Genomic DNA, 15,244 nt, shown 5'->3' with positions numbered 1-15,244 from the left:
CCCTTGTCTCGTCCTTTAACGCAACCCCAAACATATTTAAATGTATGCTTACCTCCAGGTTCATTCCCAATGCTGTTGAAAGGACTTCACTTACATTGTGGCAATACACCTAGAGGCTCGGGCAATGACAGAACATATGGAGGTCATCTGCTTCTCTTTCCCCACACTTAGGACACTTGACCAATTGCTTATTCATCCTTGTTAGCCTTTTTGGTGACCAATAGGCCCTATGTAGCGTGAATAAATGATTTCTCCTGAGTGAAGCAGCACAAACAACATACCACAGAGTAGACATAGATACTTGCCAAGCAGTTTGTATGTTTCACGGCGGAAGATCCTTCCTCCAGATCTAAATAGGAAGAGTGAAAACTTCTTCTCCAGCGAGTACAAACACACAGTACTCAAAGAATAGAAGGGTTGTATAGTGAGGCTTGATGAAAGGATTGAGGAGGTGGCAAGGGGAATACTAGGAGTTGGCTGATGGTTATCAAGTGATTTTTTTGGGAAAGGCAGCACGTTTGTGAGACTGAGAGGGTTTCTTTTATGGATTATTGATATAGAAGGAAATGTCTATTTTTGTGTTGTAGTACAAAGTTGTGGTTTGTGGAGGAGTGTTCAGATGTATGGATAAAAGGGTATGTAACAGTGTATTATATGACTGGATAGTGTTTGGTGAGTGAGTGGAGGGTGGATTGACTGTTTCATGGTAGATAGAGGTGTGTGCTTGTTGTGATCTTGTGTGCATGGCCATGCCTGTGGCTGTTTTCCATTAGAGTGGTTGTAGATTGTGAAATGGGCAGTATCTTTGATTCTCATATATTTCTGTCCAAACAGATTCAAACAGGCAATTGGCCATGTCCTCTATGCCCTTAGCTTCGATGCCCAGGCTGAGATGCCTTGGGGGGGAGGGCATATTCAGGCATGTAAAGGCTGGTTGTGAGGTCTCATGACACTTTCACAGCCTCGTAGGCTCACCTCCAGGCCTAGTCAAGTCTTTGCCCATCAACCACCACATGAGTATAACTAGGTAAGGAATCGTTTCAGCTTTCTAATCCACTACCTGTATCTGGGAGAGCAGGCAGGAAGAGGGAAATGAAATGAAGAGGAGAAAACAATAGGTCTTTCAGCAGTGAACGTAGGTAAATGGCAGGCACAAATTCACAAACCTTAGCAATTAACATAAGCACAGGTAGTTGTCTTTTCTACATAACCAAACACAACAATTTGAGATCAACAACACCCTTTCCAATCCAGTTCCAGTTAGGCTGGGTGTCCCGCAAAGGTCCTCACTATCCCAGACACTGTTTAACCTGTTCATGGAGCCACTCACCAAAATTCTACAGGCGTTCAACGTGCAATATCATATGTACGCTGACGATACACAACTTTATCTTAAGATTAATACCTTAGAAGACATTAAACGGCTTAACACCACACTCATGAGCACCCAAACATGGTTGGCACAAAATCACCTTAAACTGAACGCTCTAAAGTCTGAATTCCTCCTTATAGCTCCACCCGCTAAAATCCCCTTTATGGCAAGACTTAATCCAACATCTCACTGCACTCAACGTTCAACCTACTATCGTGAACACAGCAAAATCTTTGGGCATAACTCTGGACAGCAATCTCAGTATGCAGAAACACATTAGCAACGCTACAAAGGGAGCAAACTTCCAGATAAACACTTTGAGAAAGCTAAAGCCCTTCCTGCCAGTCAATGACTTCAAGCTGGCTGTACAAGCTCTAGTTATCCCTCGTTTGGAATATGGAAGTGTCTCTCTATGCGGCCTTCCAAAAGTGACCACAGCTCCCCTTAGAGCCTCAATAAACACCGCAGCAAGCTCGAAAAGAAGAAACTTCTCCCCTGATCTAAAATCCTTGAACTGGCTCCCGCTTGAAGCAAGAATTCATCTAAAAATAGCCTGCATGACACATAAGGCCTTACACCACAAGGCACCCAGTTACCTTGCACAGAAATTGACAATCTCTGGTGGGTCAAGGTCCTCTAAGGTTTCAGACAACCTACTACTGAAACCTCAAAGATTCAACAAAAAGAAAACATATAAACAAACTTTCTCTGGCATGATGCATAGGATTTGGAATACTCTTCCCCCAGAAACCAGATTGAACTCTTCTACTGCGTCCTTCAAAAAGGAAGTAAAAGCGATTCTCATGGCAAAATTTACTTGACTAGACCCTAAGTAAATCTGGTGAGCAATAGTACCCTTACTACTATCCCACTCTTTTGTTAAGGGTCCATCTAATCCTCCTAGGCACTTTATCCTGCCATGGACTTTAATCAATCCAGATACTCCTGTTATGCTCTCTACGACTGTTCCTGTGTTTTTTGTACTGTTATCCCATGCTTCTGCACTCCACGACTTTTACCGTGCATTCGTACTATTATCCCATGCTTGTTCTCTCATTCATATTATTACCTGTATAATGTGTCATGCTATTCTTTATGTATAATCAGCTCTGATCACTGGAAAGCGTTCTGATATCCGCAAGGATCTTGTTTGCACTCTATAAAACCAACAAAATAAATAAATAAATAAACAGTTTGCCACCCAAAATGCTCCTAATTTTGATTATTGTCTTATGCGTACACAGTTAATGGGCTGATAAGTACAACTCAAGTAGACAGCAGGCACCCTTGAGTGGCAAAGCAAGGGACAGTGCATCATGTAAATAAACAATAATGTTGAGCACTTAAGTTATTTGCATAACTTTGCACCATGAAATGCTGCCGTACATCATTCAAATATCACTCTAACGTTTAGTAAATTTGTGCCAAAATGTGCACTACCTTTCTCTGGTTCTCTACCTGGCTCTCATCTAGGAGGTCATTCTTTACAAAATACACAGGCATTTAGGAGGCCTTATTTTGTGCTTTTGTCGTGCAGTTTACCAAGACACAGAAAAAAACTTGGGTGCATGCCTGTGTCATAGACACGTGACTATATTACATTATTTACTAGGCTGTGGGGTAACAAAACTTGAGGGGGCCCTCTGCAAAGTTCATGCAGGGGGGCCCACACTCTGGACCTAGTCAGGAGCTCTCCGGCCAGTGACCCACCACCTGAGAACAGTGGGGACCATGTGGAGCTAGGGTGCCCCCCCACAACAGGGGCTGCAGGGGCTAATGTTACGCCACTTATTCCATAGAGCTGATGAAGCATTGAACAGTAAGAGTCCTGAGTGTCTGTTGGAGAGAGCAAAGCTGGTTTTAAGCATCTAATGCAGATCCCTTCAATCCAAATTATATGAGGCTATGCCAGAAGACACATTTTAACTGGATGCTCTCATTGTTATCCCATATTGTCACAGAAAGGACCACTATGCTACTGCAAAAGATCTATTGTCAATATTTTTCCAGTGAGATAAAAGGGAAAAGCTGGCCTGCAAGAACAAAGTGGTTGGATCCATGCAGTTTACAGGGGTTTACAACACTTGATATAGCAGATTGTGGCACAATTTGGCTTAGACCAGCAAAACTATCACTTGTGCATAGTATTCCAATCTGTAACTCATCAGACATCATCCAATCCAATGGGCGATTCTTTGTTAACCTTCTCGGTGGAGACATGTTGTCTTAAAAAAGCCTGTGTGGCATGAACATTCTGGTAGCGTCATTTGTATGCAGACATTAAGCAGTGTAGCTATCATTACTGCAATGGCTCTTGGACCCTGGCATGTGAGATGCCCTGTACAACACAAATATGGCTTTATAGTACCCACAATGTTTGGTCAGGAAGGGCCATCTTCTTGCTTTCATTAGAGGCCAATCTCTCAGGCTACACTGCCGTAGAAAATATGCACTTTTACACTACATGCCTACCATACTGAAGCACAATCATTCTGAATGTCACAATTGTGCACTTTTATTTAGTAAAAGTAAACATGTTCTGTTTTGAGATAAAAAAGGATATTTACTAACAAGAGTATACAGTGAGGAAGCCTTACTCTACCAAATAGTGAAACTATCTTCAAATAATGGGTGGGTGATATGTCCTTAACAGTGGAAAACACATCGCCAGTGAATAAATTATCTCTGTCAGAGAACTGATGAACGGGTCAACTAGGGAAGGGAAGTAGTAAGATACTAGAAAACATTTACAAAAGGTTGGCTCAGTGTGTGAAGTACTGCTGACATCTATATGATCTGCTTGGCTGGTACTTGATTCATTTTAAACCTTGTTATGCTGATATGAGGCTCACACAAGGTTGGTAGTCAGGAAGATGCGAATTTGGGATTGCTTGTCTTCCCATTCCAGGTAATTTAGCATTTGGAACTGAGCTGGGCCTTTTGGGGCATGTGGTGCACATGGCTGATCTTCAAAGGTACATATGAGATAAACACGTGAATGGAATGCCCCTGGGGAGCTACCAGTGGTTCTCATTGACTCCATCAGTCCCATTTATTGCTGTTGTCGGGTATTAGCCAGGTTTTCCTACCTCTTTTGTGTCTCCTGTCCTCTCTCTTTGAACATGCATTGGCTTACACCTGTATCAGCTGGTATAGCCCCTCCCTCTTCGAGTGCTTTATATAGGGGCTAGCACTGGGTTTCCTCGCTTGGTTTCTTTTCCGGTAATTTTGTCATCAAGCGTGGGTTCCCTTCTTTGTGTCTGAGAGCTTTTGGAATCATACCTGCATTGTACTTGAACGAGGCTTCGTTCTGCCTGCGGGACAGCGAATTTCGTTGAGCTGTGCTCGGGCGGATTCCCGTGTCCTGGATGTTCCTGTTGGGGAGCTGTCTTTGATTTTTGGTTCCCTCCTTTGTGATCTCCTTTGGCAGCCTTCTGTGCTCGGCTGCGTGCAGAAGCGGTGGCAGTGGCTCCGGGGCGCTGCATTTCTGGGACTTGTGTTGCCGATCACCCTCATTGTGTGTAATTAAGACGCTCTCACGAAGCAGCGTCTTCTAGCGTTTTTTAGGCTTTTTTGTTTATTGTGGCCACATTACATCGGGTTTTCTTTTGATTTTGGCCATATTTGGTTTTCCCAAGAAGGTTTTTTTTTATGTCTGTTGACTTTTTCCCCTTAACTGAACATTGTGGGAGTTCTTATTATTTTGGACATTGATACCGGTGACCTGTTTGCCTGCAAATCACAGGACAAGGATAAAAGACGGATATTAGAACATTACCGGTAAGCTGAATACGGTGCTGATCTTGTAATGTTTATTTTTGATGCATGTTACATGAGAGACTGACTATTTGGAGATTTATGTTGCTTCTTTTCTTTTGTCTCTTTCTCCTCCTCTACAGATCATAGAAGTCAGTTTATATTCCATTGTGAGACTTGATCAGGCAGATATCGAACGAGGTCCATTGGGTCTTCCATCCCTTTTGTTTTCTCCCACCCTCTCCCAGTGCTCAGATCGCGACAGGCTTAGCGAACCGTGGTCGGAGTGAGGGTAGCGGATTGGGCTTATCCTCGCTTCTGCAGTGTCGGGCGAGTTGGGTGATAATCTGACAGAACACCAAGCCCAAGAATTTTTTACACTGCCCAAGCGAGGATGGATGTGACGGAGAATACAGGGGAGGACAGGGTTCCAACTATGCAGGAGTTAGTGGAGGCGATTGCGACCCTTCAGACTCAGGTACAAGACTTAAAGCAGGAGAATCGGGGTTTACAGCAGGAATTGAGTACCGTGAGGGCTAGAGATCAGGCTTGGGGGTCAGTTAAGGGTCCTGTGGTTCAACCTGCTACCTTTCAGTATGATAGGGGGTTAGGGTCTGGTGATAGTAGTGGTCCTCCCTTGGCTGTAACAGTTACCACCCCCACTCCTGTTCCCTTGGCTGTTCCCGAACGGTTTACGGGGACTCTAATAAGTACAGCGGATTTATGAACCAGTGTCATCTACACTTTATGTGCCGCCCTACTGCCTTTCCAGACGACTCCGCTAAAGTTGCATTTATTATCTCGTATTTAGCAGGGACGGCTGCATTGTGGGATGTCCCATTGGTGGAGAACGATGACCCTGTGTTATACAACTATCCGGCATTCAAGGAGCAGATGCGTTGTTTGTTCGCTAAACATGCGTTTATGCAAGCTAGCCAGGCTGAGCTACTGAAACTGAGGCAGGGTAAACAGGATTTATTGACTTATGTATCTTCTTTTAACCGTTTGGTTTCTGAAACCCATTGGCCCATGGACAAGAGAACCTCTTTGTTCTATCAGGGTTTGGGTGAAGAGTAAAAGGACATTGTATCTCAGGCCGTGAATCCCCCGGATGATTGTGTGGCGTTTATTGATTTGGTGGTGAAGTTAAATCATCGGTTGTTGGAAAGGCGAGGAGAAAGAACCCGTTTCCAGGTATCTCGGATAGTACCATCAAGGAGCGAGATAAGAGGGTCAGTAGGTCAGAAGCAGGCACCCAAACCTATGGAGATAGGGGGGGTGAGGGGTCCCTTGGCAATGAGGAAAAAGGAAGGAGGCGTACCAAAAATTTGTGTTTATACTGTGGTCATGGTGGTCACTATGCTAGGGAATGCCCGGCGAAACCATCCAGTATACCGACGAGGAAAACTGTGGCATGTGTTCGGAAACAGGATGCTCTTGTACAGGAGTTAGGACATAACACCCCCTGTGAGATATCAGGTATAGTTAAGAGAGTGCCACGACACTTTACTATTACTGTCTGTTTGGTTATATCGAATAGCAATAGAGCTCCTGTTTCTGCATTACTTGACTCTTGAGCCACTGGTAACTTCATGGACATAAAGCTGGCGGAAAAACTGAGTGTACCATGGGTATTCAAAGAACAGCCAGAACCAGTGAGAGCTATTGATGGTACTGAATTGTCCTCAAGGACGATTACCCGTCAAGCGGAGCCAATATGTATGTTATGTGATATGGACATTCGGAATATAATTTGGGTTTGATTTAACTGATGCTCCTTCTTTTGGTGTAGTTTTAGGAGTACCCTGGCTACAGACTCACAATCCTCAGATTGATTGGGATAGGCGGACTGTGACCCTTGATTCAGTTCATTGTTTACAGTGTTGTTACCAGGTTTCCACGGATTGGGTTACGCCCTTAACTTGAGCAGTGGGTGATAGTGGTTGTGGTGACACAAGAGAGATTCCCGCTCCTTATTTTGCTTTTAGCGTTGTGTTCGATAAGGGTAGAGCCAAAGACCTTCCTCCACATCGCTCTTTTGATTGTCGGATTGATTTGGTCCCTGGCGCCACTTTACCATGCAGCCGTATATATGCATTGTCCGGGCCAGACGAGCAGCACTTGAAGACATATCTTGAGGAGATGTTGGCTAGTGGGTTTATTCGTCCATCCTCCTCTCCTGTGTCCTCTGCCATCTTTTTTATACCAAAGAAGGAGGGCAGTCTTATTGCATGTGTGGACTACAGGGCGCTCAATACGGGTACAATTAAGAACAAGTATCCTCTTCCCTTAATACCTGTGTTACTAGATCAGTTAAAGCATGCAACGGTTTTTACTAAACTTGACCTTAGAGGCGCGTATCATCTCATTCGTGTCCGTGAAGGGGATGAATGGAAAACTGCCTTCTGGACAAAGTTTGGTTTGTTTGAGTATTGCGTTATGCCTTTTGGTTTATGTAATGCTCCGGCTGCTTTTCAATTTTTCATTAATGAGGTGTTGAGTGAATATTTGGATTTGAGCGTCATTGTCTACATAGATGACATCCTCATATTTTCTTCCATGGTTGGGGAACATGAAGAGCACGTTGTTCAGGTGTTGCAGAAACTGAAGGAACATCAGTTGTATGTGAAGCTGGAGAAATGCAGTTTCCATACCTCGAGTGTGGAGTTTTTGGGGTTTATTGTTTCGGCTGAAGGTATTATGATGGACCCTCATAAAATAGAAGCAATAACAACCTGGCCATCACCCACCTGTGTTAAGGACATACAGGTTTCGCCAATTTTTATCAGCGGTTTATTTCGCATTTCTCGGACATAGTGGCTCCCATGATTGTATTGCTGCGAAAGGGGGTGCCGTTTTTTTGGTCAGACGCAGCACAGGCAGCATTATGTCAGTTGGTCGAAAGGTTTACCTCGGCCCCTGTGCTTGTTCACCCTGACCCTGCGTTACCTTTCTTTGTAGAGGCGGATGCCTCTTTCTGTGCAGTAGGGGGGTACTTTCCCAGAGGGATGTGGACACTGGATTCATGCACCCCATTGCGTTCTTCTCAAAGACTTTGTTACCAGCTGAACGTAATTATATGGTGGCTGAGCGTGAGCTGCTGGCTATTAAGTTGTCTTTTGAAGAGTGGAGACATCTTCTGTGGGGAGCTCGGCATTCAATACCGATCTTTACGGATCATAAAAACTTGGAGTTTTTCCGTTCTGCTCGAGCTTTGACCCCAAGACAGATGCGCTGGGTTTCCTTTTTTAACAAATATGATTTTGTTATCACCTATAGGCCTGCATCCAAGCAGTTGAAGTCAGATGCATTGTCCCGTATGCACGTGAATCAGGTTGAATCGGGGACAGACAAAGAGACGAGACCTATTATAGCACATGACAAGATTGTAGGTAGTGTTTCCGTAGAGGACTTTATGGCTTTGGTAAAGGAAAAGTTGATGACCTTAGATCTTACGCCTTGGTTGTCTCAACCATCTTTCTCTTTGAGAGATGGGTTATTGTACCATGAAGACCAGCTGTTTATTCCTCCTGAGCTCCGGGATACAGTACTTGGCTGGTGTCATTCCTCATCACTAGTGGGTCACCCTGGAATGAACAAAACCAGGGAATTTTGTTTACGTTGGTTTGGTGGGAAACCTTAGCACATGATGTCCAGGTGTTTGTTGCTTCCTGTCCAGTTTGTGCTGTTAGCAAGCCAACACACACTAGTCCTTCTGGGTTGTTGTAGCCCCTGTCGGTACCTCCTGCTCCATGGCATACTATTAGTATGGATTTCATACCAGATCTACCTCTTGAATCAGGGTTTACAGTTCTACTGGTTGTGGTGGATTTGTTTAAAAAAATGGCGCATTTAATACCATTGCCTAAATTGCCTACGGCTAGAGAGCTGGCCTTGATTTTTGTATCTTCAGTGGTGAAGTTACATGGTTTACCATCGGCCATAGTGACAGACAGAGGGGCCCAGTTTATATCACATTTTTGGACAGAGTTGTGTGCTGCATTACATATGGAATTGCGCCTATCATCTGCATACCATCCTCAGACGGATGGCCAAACTGAGCGTACCAACCAAACTATGGAACAGTACCTGCGGTGTCTTTTGACTTCATTGACATGTAGTTGGGTGATGGCTCTTCTCTTAGCGGAGTTTGCATATAACAACAGCATTCATTCTGCAGTAGGAATGTCACCATTCTATTGTTCTATGGGATTTCATCCAAGAGCCATCCCTATTCAACCGACAGGGCAAGTTCCAGCAGTGAATACTTTAGGTTTGTCCTTGGCTCAGATTTGGGATAAAGCACAGGAACACCTGTTGAAAGCAAAGGAGGACATGAAGAGGCAGACGGATAGACACAGGGTTCTGGCCCCTATCTATGGTATTGGGGATCAGGTGTGGTTATCAACTAGGAACTTGAGAGTAGATGGGTCCTGTAAATTGCAGCCACGGTATGTGGGTCCCTTTCCTATAGTTAAAGTGGTGAACCCTGTGACTATGAAGTTGGGGTTACCCGATGAGTATCGTGTTCATCCTGTGTTTCACACCTCCTTATTGAAACCATACACTAGTACTACCCAGACCTTGCCCCCCCCTCCTCCACTAGTGATTGATGGGGTTGAGGAGTTTGAGGTGAATGCCGTTTTTAGACTCAAGACGTAGGGGTGGGAGGTTGATGTATCTGATTGACTGGAAGGGTTATCTCCCGGAGGATCCTACCTGGGAGCCAGCGGGTGGGATTCATGCTCCTCGTCTAGTGAGGTTGTTTCATTTACGACACCCTTCTAAGCCCCGTCCGGTTGGGAGGCCTTTGAGGGGAGGTACTTTTGGGAATTAGTCAGGTTTTCCTACCTCTTTTGTGTCTCCTGTCCTCTCTCTTTGAACGTGCATTGGCTTACACCTGTGTCAGCTGGTATAGCCCCTCCCTCTTCGAGTGCTTTATATTGGAGCTAGCACTGGGTTTCCACGCTTGGTTTCTTTTCCGGTCATTTTGTCATCAAGCGTGGGTTCCCTTCATTATTTCTGAGAGTTTTTGAAATCGTACCTGCATTGTACTTGAACGAGGCTTCATTCTGCCTGCGGGACCGCAAATTTCGTTGAGCTGTGTTCGGGCGGATTCCCGTGTCCTGGATGTTCCTGTTGAGGAGCTATCTTTGATTTTTCTCTCCTTCGTGATCTCCTTCGGCAGCCTTCTCTGCGCGGCTGCGTGCAGAAGCCGTGGCAGTGGCTCCGGGGTGCTGCATTTCCGGGACTTGTGTTGCCGATCACCCTCATTGTGTGTAATTAAGACGCTTTCACGAAGCAGCGTCTTCTAGCATTTTTTAGGCTTTTTTGTTTATTGTGGTCACATTACATCGGGTTTTCTTTTGATTTTGGCCTTATTTGGTTTTCCCAAGAAGGGTTTTTTTTATGTCTGTTGACTTTTTCCCCTTAACTGAACATTGTGGGAGTTCTTATTATTTTGGACATTGATACCGGTGACCTGTTAGCCTGCAAATCACAGGACAAGGATAAAAGACAGATATTAGAACATTACCGGTAAGCTGAATACGGTGCTGATCTTGTAATGTTTATTTTTGATGCATGTTACATGAGAGACTGACTATATGGAGATTTATGTTGCTTCTTTTCTTTTGTCTCTTTCTCCTCCTCTGCAGATCATAGAAGTCAGTTTATATTCCATTGTGAGACTTGATCAGGCAGATATCGGACAAGGTCCATTGGGTCTTCCATCCCTTTTGTTTTCTCCCACCCTCTCCCTGTGCTCAGATCGCGAGGTTCACTGTTACAGGCTTAGCGAACCGCGGTCGGAGTGAGGGTAGCGGATTGGGCTTATCCTCGCTTCTGCAGTGTCGGGCAAGTTGGGTGATAATCTGACAGCTGTTATGCTGCCCGTGTGTGGAGATCTGTGGCTACCACACCTAGGTCCATTCCTGCCATGTGTTAATCTGCCAAAACGTCTCATCACATGATTTTCTTGTGTCTTCAAAAACATCAAATATTTGTGACAACACTTCGTCATGGATTGCAGGAATGGCTTCAGATATTTTGGCAGCAGGCAGAGGGAAGATTTACTTTTAATAGACATCCTATTTTTAGAGTTTCTGATTTTTCTGCCTTTCAAATCTGCCAGAGCAATTAAAAACAGATATTCAGAGCAGTACCATTTGCGGGTATTAAGACTTGAATAAATATCAGGAAAAATATATAATTTCCATTGTGACCGTGCAAATGTATAAAAACAGGTGCACAGAAGTGCTGTGCTCGAGTACAGACATTTATGTCATGACCTCAGGCCTTCAAGACATCCTTTATATGAAAACAGCTTTTTTTCCTTCACATTGTCGATGGAGATTTAGCCACATTGGTGATCAAGATGATAAAACATATTATCAATCAGGCGATTGCTAGATTTTGAGTTAAACAAGTCACATTGGCGTAAACCGGTCATATTCGCCCTGCTCTTTAAGATATATTATCTAACCAACATGAGGCACCAGTTTTCTCAGCTCAGAAGTGGATGTAGATGTGACAGAAGGCATAAAACCTCATGTACGTACAGACGCCCTGGTGTAAAGGCCAAGCTGTGTGTGGGACTTCTGTCTGCAGTGGTCATGCAGCCTACCATGAGGTGTGTGTGGCCTCCAGCATGGATGCGGCAGCGGAATTCACACCTTGGGGCACCTTAGAATGCAGATAAGCGAGTACGAAAGTACTGAGTTGGCTGGGGGATTGAAAGGTTCCCGACTTGACACTCTTGTGACACAGTAGGAGTGCACATTTGCCATATATTCATTGAGCCCTTTCATGAGTAGAGAGATGTCTCGGCTCAACTCGAGGCAGTTGTCTTCAGCCCCCTTGCTGCCCCTGGAGGCTGGGGCACAGGGGCTGCAGGGCTATGTGACATTTTTTATGCCCATGATGTGACTGTGACAGCTACAAGTCCTGTATGCCCACCCCACCCTCTGACTGAGAGACTCCGACCTGAGGCCTGCCTCTTTGGTGACAGGCGCAGGCGGGCGGCAGATTGAAAGCTAGGCTAGCTAGTAATTATTAAATTATGGCTGCATGGTCCCTCTCGGATGCCTCACGTCACGCACACTTTTAATTGCGCATGACAATGCCACTGAGCCCAGCCCCACCTTAAGGGTGAAGACGGCCACCACGCAGACAGCGCTGATGCATCTGCTCACCATTTAATTTATGACTGAGCCTTGGTGCAACAGCAGCGAGCGTAACATAATCACCATGGCACCACACACATCGGAGATGGATGTGTGTAATGCTTGTTGGCTGCTTGCTTGTGGAGGGGGTCCCTGGAGTGCAGGAGCCCCCTGCAACGTGGGGGCTGCGGGGGCCTGAGTTAAGTCCCTGTAAGTTATGCCTGACACCTGGAATAGGTTTAATAAACTGGTGTCAAATATCTATTCCTAAACAACGACTCCTTTGTATAACAACATAAACATATAATAATTCTTGAGGTCTCAACTGAGATGAAATATTCCAAGATTATTGGGTGGTCATAAAACAATTTCATCACTTTACAGTGTTGTTGGTTTTTCAGTTTCGCACTGTTTTTCAGTATTATAACGTCGCAAAACTGTAAACAGTGATGAATCACTGCAGTGGAATCCTGACCCAGGCTGAAAACAATTTCCTTTTTTTGAACTTACAAAAGTAATTTAAATTCTGGGGTCTGGCAGCAAGAGATACACTGTGCTGATACATTGCAATTGACTTTTTTTTTAATCTCCTGGCAGTTATCTTCAACCTTAAGAGGAGGCCCCATTATCTCAAATACTGCTGTGCTTTATCTGCCAACCATCACAGATGGGGAATTGAATTATTTCATGTTTAGCCAATGTCACGAAAGAACTTAATCAGTAGCAACATGAAAAAGGTGTTGCCCTCAAGAACATGCTTAGAATGTAACACTTAGGCCCAGAATAGTTGATCGAGATGAGCAGGCCAACATATTTTTGAATTTAGGGGCCTTTTATTTGTGATGGATTTTACCTGATGTAAGTTATCCTCGTGTTGAGCAGTATGCAGCTCACACATGAATTAGTTGTACATGATTTTTAGATGGGAAAACTATGAATTTGCGCATGGATATAAGTGTTGCTTTGAGGTACATTTTCCTGCGCACATGCATCAATTCATTGTACAGGGTTGGACAGGGACAGCAAATAGACTTGGGCGCCAAAAAAAAGTGCACCTCATTAATTAATTGGAAAGCTAAAAAAGGTGACCCATGTTTTCAAATTTGGGGCATTATTTAGCGTGTAAACAATAGGTATGGAAGACTGCATGGATTTGAGCTTGCTGCAGGCAATGTTTGTTTTAATATCAGGGAAGTTAACTGTAAAAATAGTCCCACAGACCACAAACAGCCCAAAAAAAACAACCCACACACTGATCTGTCAGACCAACCTGTCTGGCACTACCTGATTGTCCTGTGAGGTACTTCGACCCTGCCCCGTCACAAAATCCGCTCTAGGGATGGGAGGAGGGGTGCGGCTGATGCACGTCAACACATCTCTCTTTCGCAGAGGAACTAACAGATCTGGGCCTGTGGCCCCGTCTACTTTTTGACGACAGTCCTGCTCTAGAAAGTTACTGCTTCAGAGTAAGGTGCAATGCTCACTAGTGACAAAAATGTTTCATGTCAGCATTGCAGGTCCCATAAATTCAATTGTAAACCGTAAGCAGTGCGGTACATAGTTATATTCCTATTGCTTACTTTACGTTAGAAATGTAAATAAATGTGCCAATAAACATGCCCTTCTAGATTGTACACGTCAATGAGGTCCCATGTGTGACCTGCTTGAAGGTAGGGCTCCTTGTTGTATGGTAATTTGTTTTTAACATTTCCGCCTGTATTTCTTCATATTTATGTCTTGTCATCTTTATCTGTAGTTATCCATATTTATTATGTGTTTTGTGAAAAAAATAAAGCTGAAACTGGTATATTTCCACATTTAATTTAACCTATCAATGTTCAGTCATGCATGGATGCCTGCCAGGTTTCAGTGATATGAACACCCACAGAAGATAAATCAATTTACTTATATGAAAATATGCACATTTCAATATCAGCCTTATGTATATCTAATGTTGTTTAATTCTTTTCTTGTTTAACCCCAAAATAAATGTTTTACTGTCTGTATTTATCTCTAAAAATCAGTAAAAACAGAAACCAGGGATTTTTAACCATAGGAGTCAGTGCATTTTGGGAGAACTGCTGCTCTAATATGTACAGAGTTGACCAAACATTGGGATCACAGGAGGTTTCCTCACAGTATCTCCCTTGACACCTGGTTCTTGGCCAAAGAAATGTGCGCACAGATCTTTAGGAATCTGCCCCTAAGGATATGCCTCCTAAATGTCCTGTAGGAAATACCGCAGGACATTAATATGGTACACAGAATAACAAGGGAGAAAATATCTAAAGATTATTATCTAGAGATGTTCTATGACTAACTTCCCATACATGTATCTTGATGGTACATAAATGTGGAGTAGAGATTAATAAATGTATTTCCTCTATATGCACTTATCTTTCAGGATTTCGTCTCTTGAAGTTTTGTCTATGATAATATGATAACACTATATTTTTATATTCAGTGGTACAATTGTCTCTAATCCCTTTTTTAAGTGCAAAGGATTTCCCAAAGGCATTTAAAATTTATTTTATATAAAGATTCACTCTTTTTTCACTCAACACTGTGCAGCAATCATGTTGCTGTGCTGTGATTCATGTTATGAAAGGGAAAGAGCAGGACAGCACTATATGTACAAAGATTTGGCTCTGCTTCCGTCTTCAAAAGCGCTGGTGCATTTTCTGGCTGCCTTGTACCACACACACGTTTGCACCATGCTGCAAACGTGTGTGTGTGTGTGAGTCTAGCATAGGTTTATTATTATTGGACATGCACCCAGCCTGTACAAAGTACTAGACGTAAACTTACATTTAAATGTTTCCCGCCTGTATGTGTGTGGTACTGTACAGCACACTTACAAAGTTAGAAGTTTGGAAAAAAGAAAACTTTTCTCTTGTTTTGCCCGTTTCAAGGTGATGCATGTTTTTGGGGCAAAGCCATGTCTAACATATTG

The 15,244-nt window shown here is 43.7% G+C and overlaps 1 long non-coding RNA gene across 2 annotated transcripts in view; it reads right to left on the bottom strand.

Moving 5' to 3' along the window:
• LOC144761632 (uncharacterized) overlaps window positions 1–15,244 on the bottom strand; it is a 429,197-nt gene that overhangs the window by 288,402 nt on the left and 125,551 nt on the right. For both annotated transcript variants that reach the window (XR_013595826.1, XR_013595825.1), the window contains one exon: window positions 2,442–2,529. This is a non-coding gene — a long non-coding RNA (uncharacterized LOC144761632). The remainder of the gene's footprint in view (window positions 1–2,441; window positions 2,530–15,244) is intronic.

The sequence above is a fragment of the Lissotriton helveticus genome, chromosome 6, assembly GCF_964261635.1.
Source record: "Lissotriton helveticus chromosome 6, aLisHel1.1, whole genome shotgun sequence".
Lineage (NCBI taxonomy): Eukaryota > Metazoa > Chordata > Amphibia > Caudata > Salamandridae > Lissotriton > Lissotriton helveticus.
The sequence above is the reverse complement of the archived record's forward strand: the minus strand, read 5'-3'. Positions and strand labels throughout refer to the sequence as shown.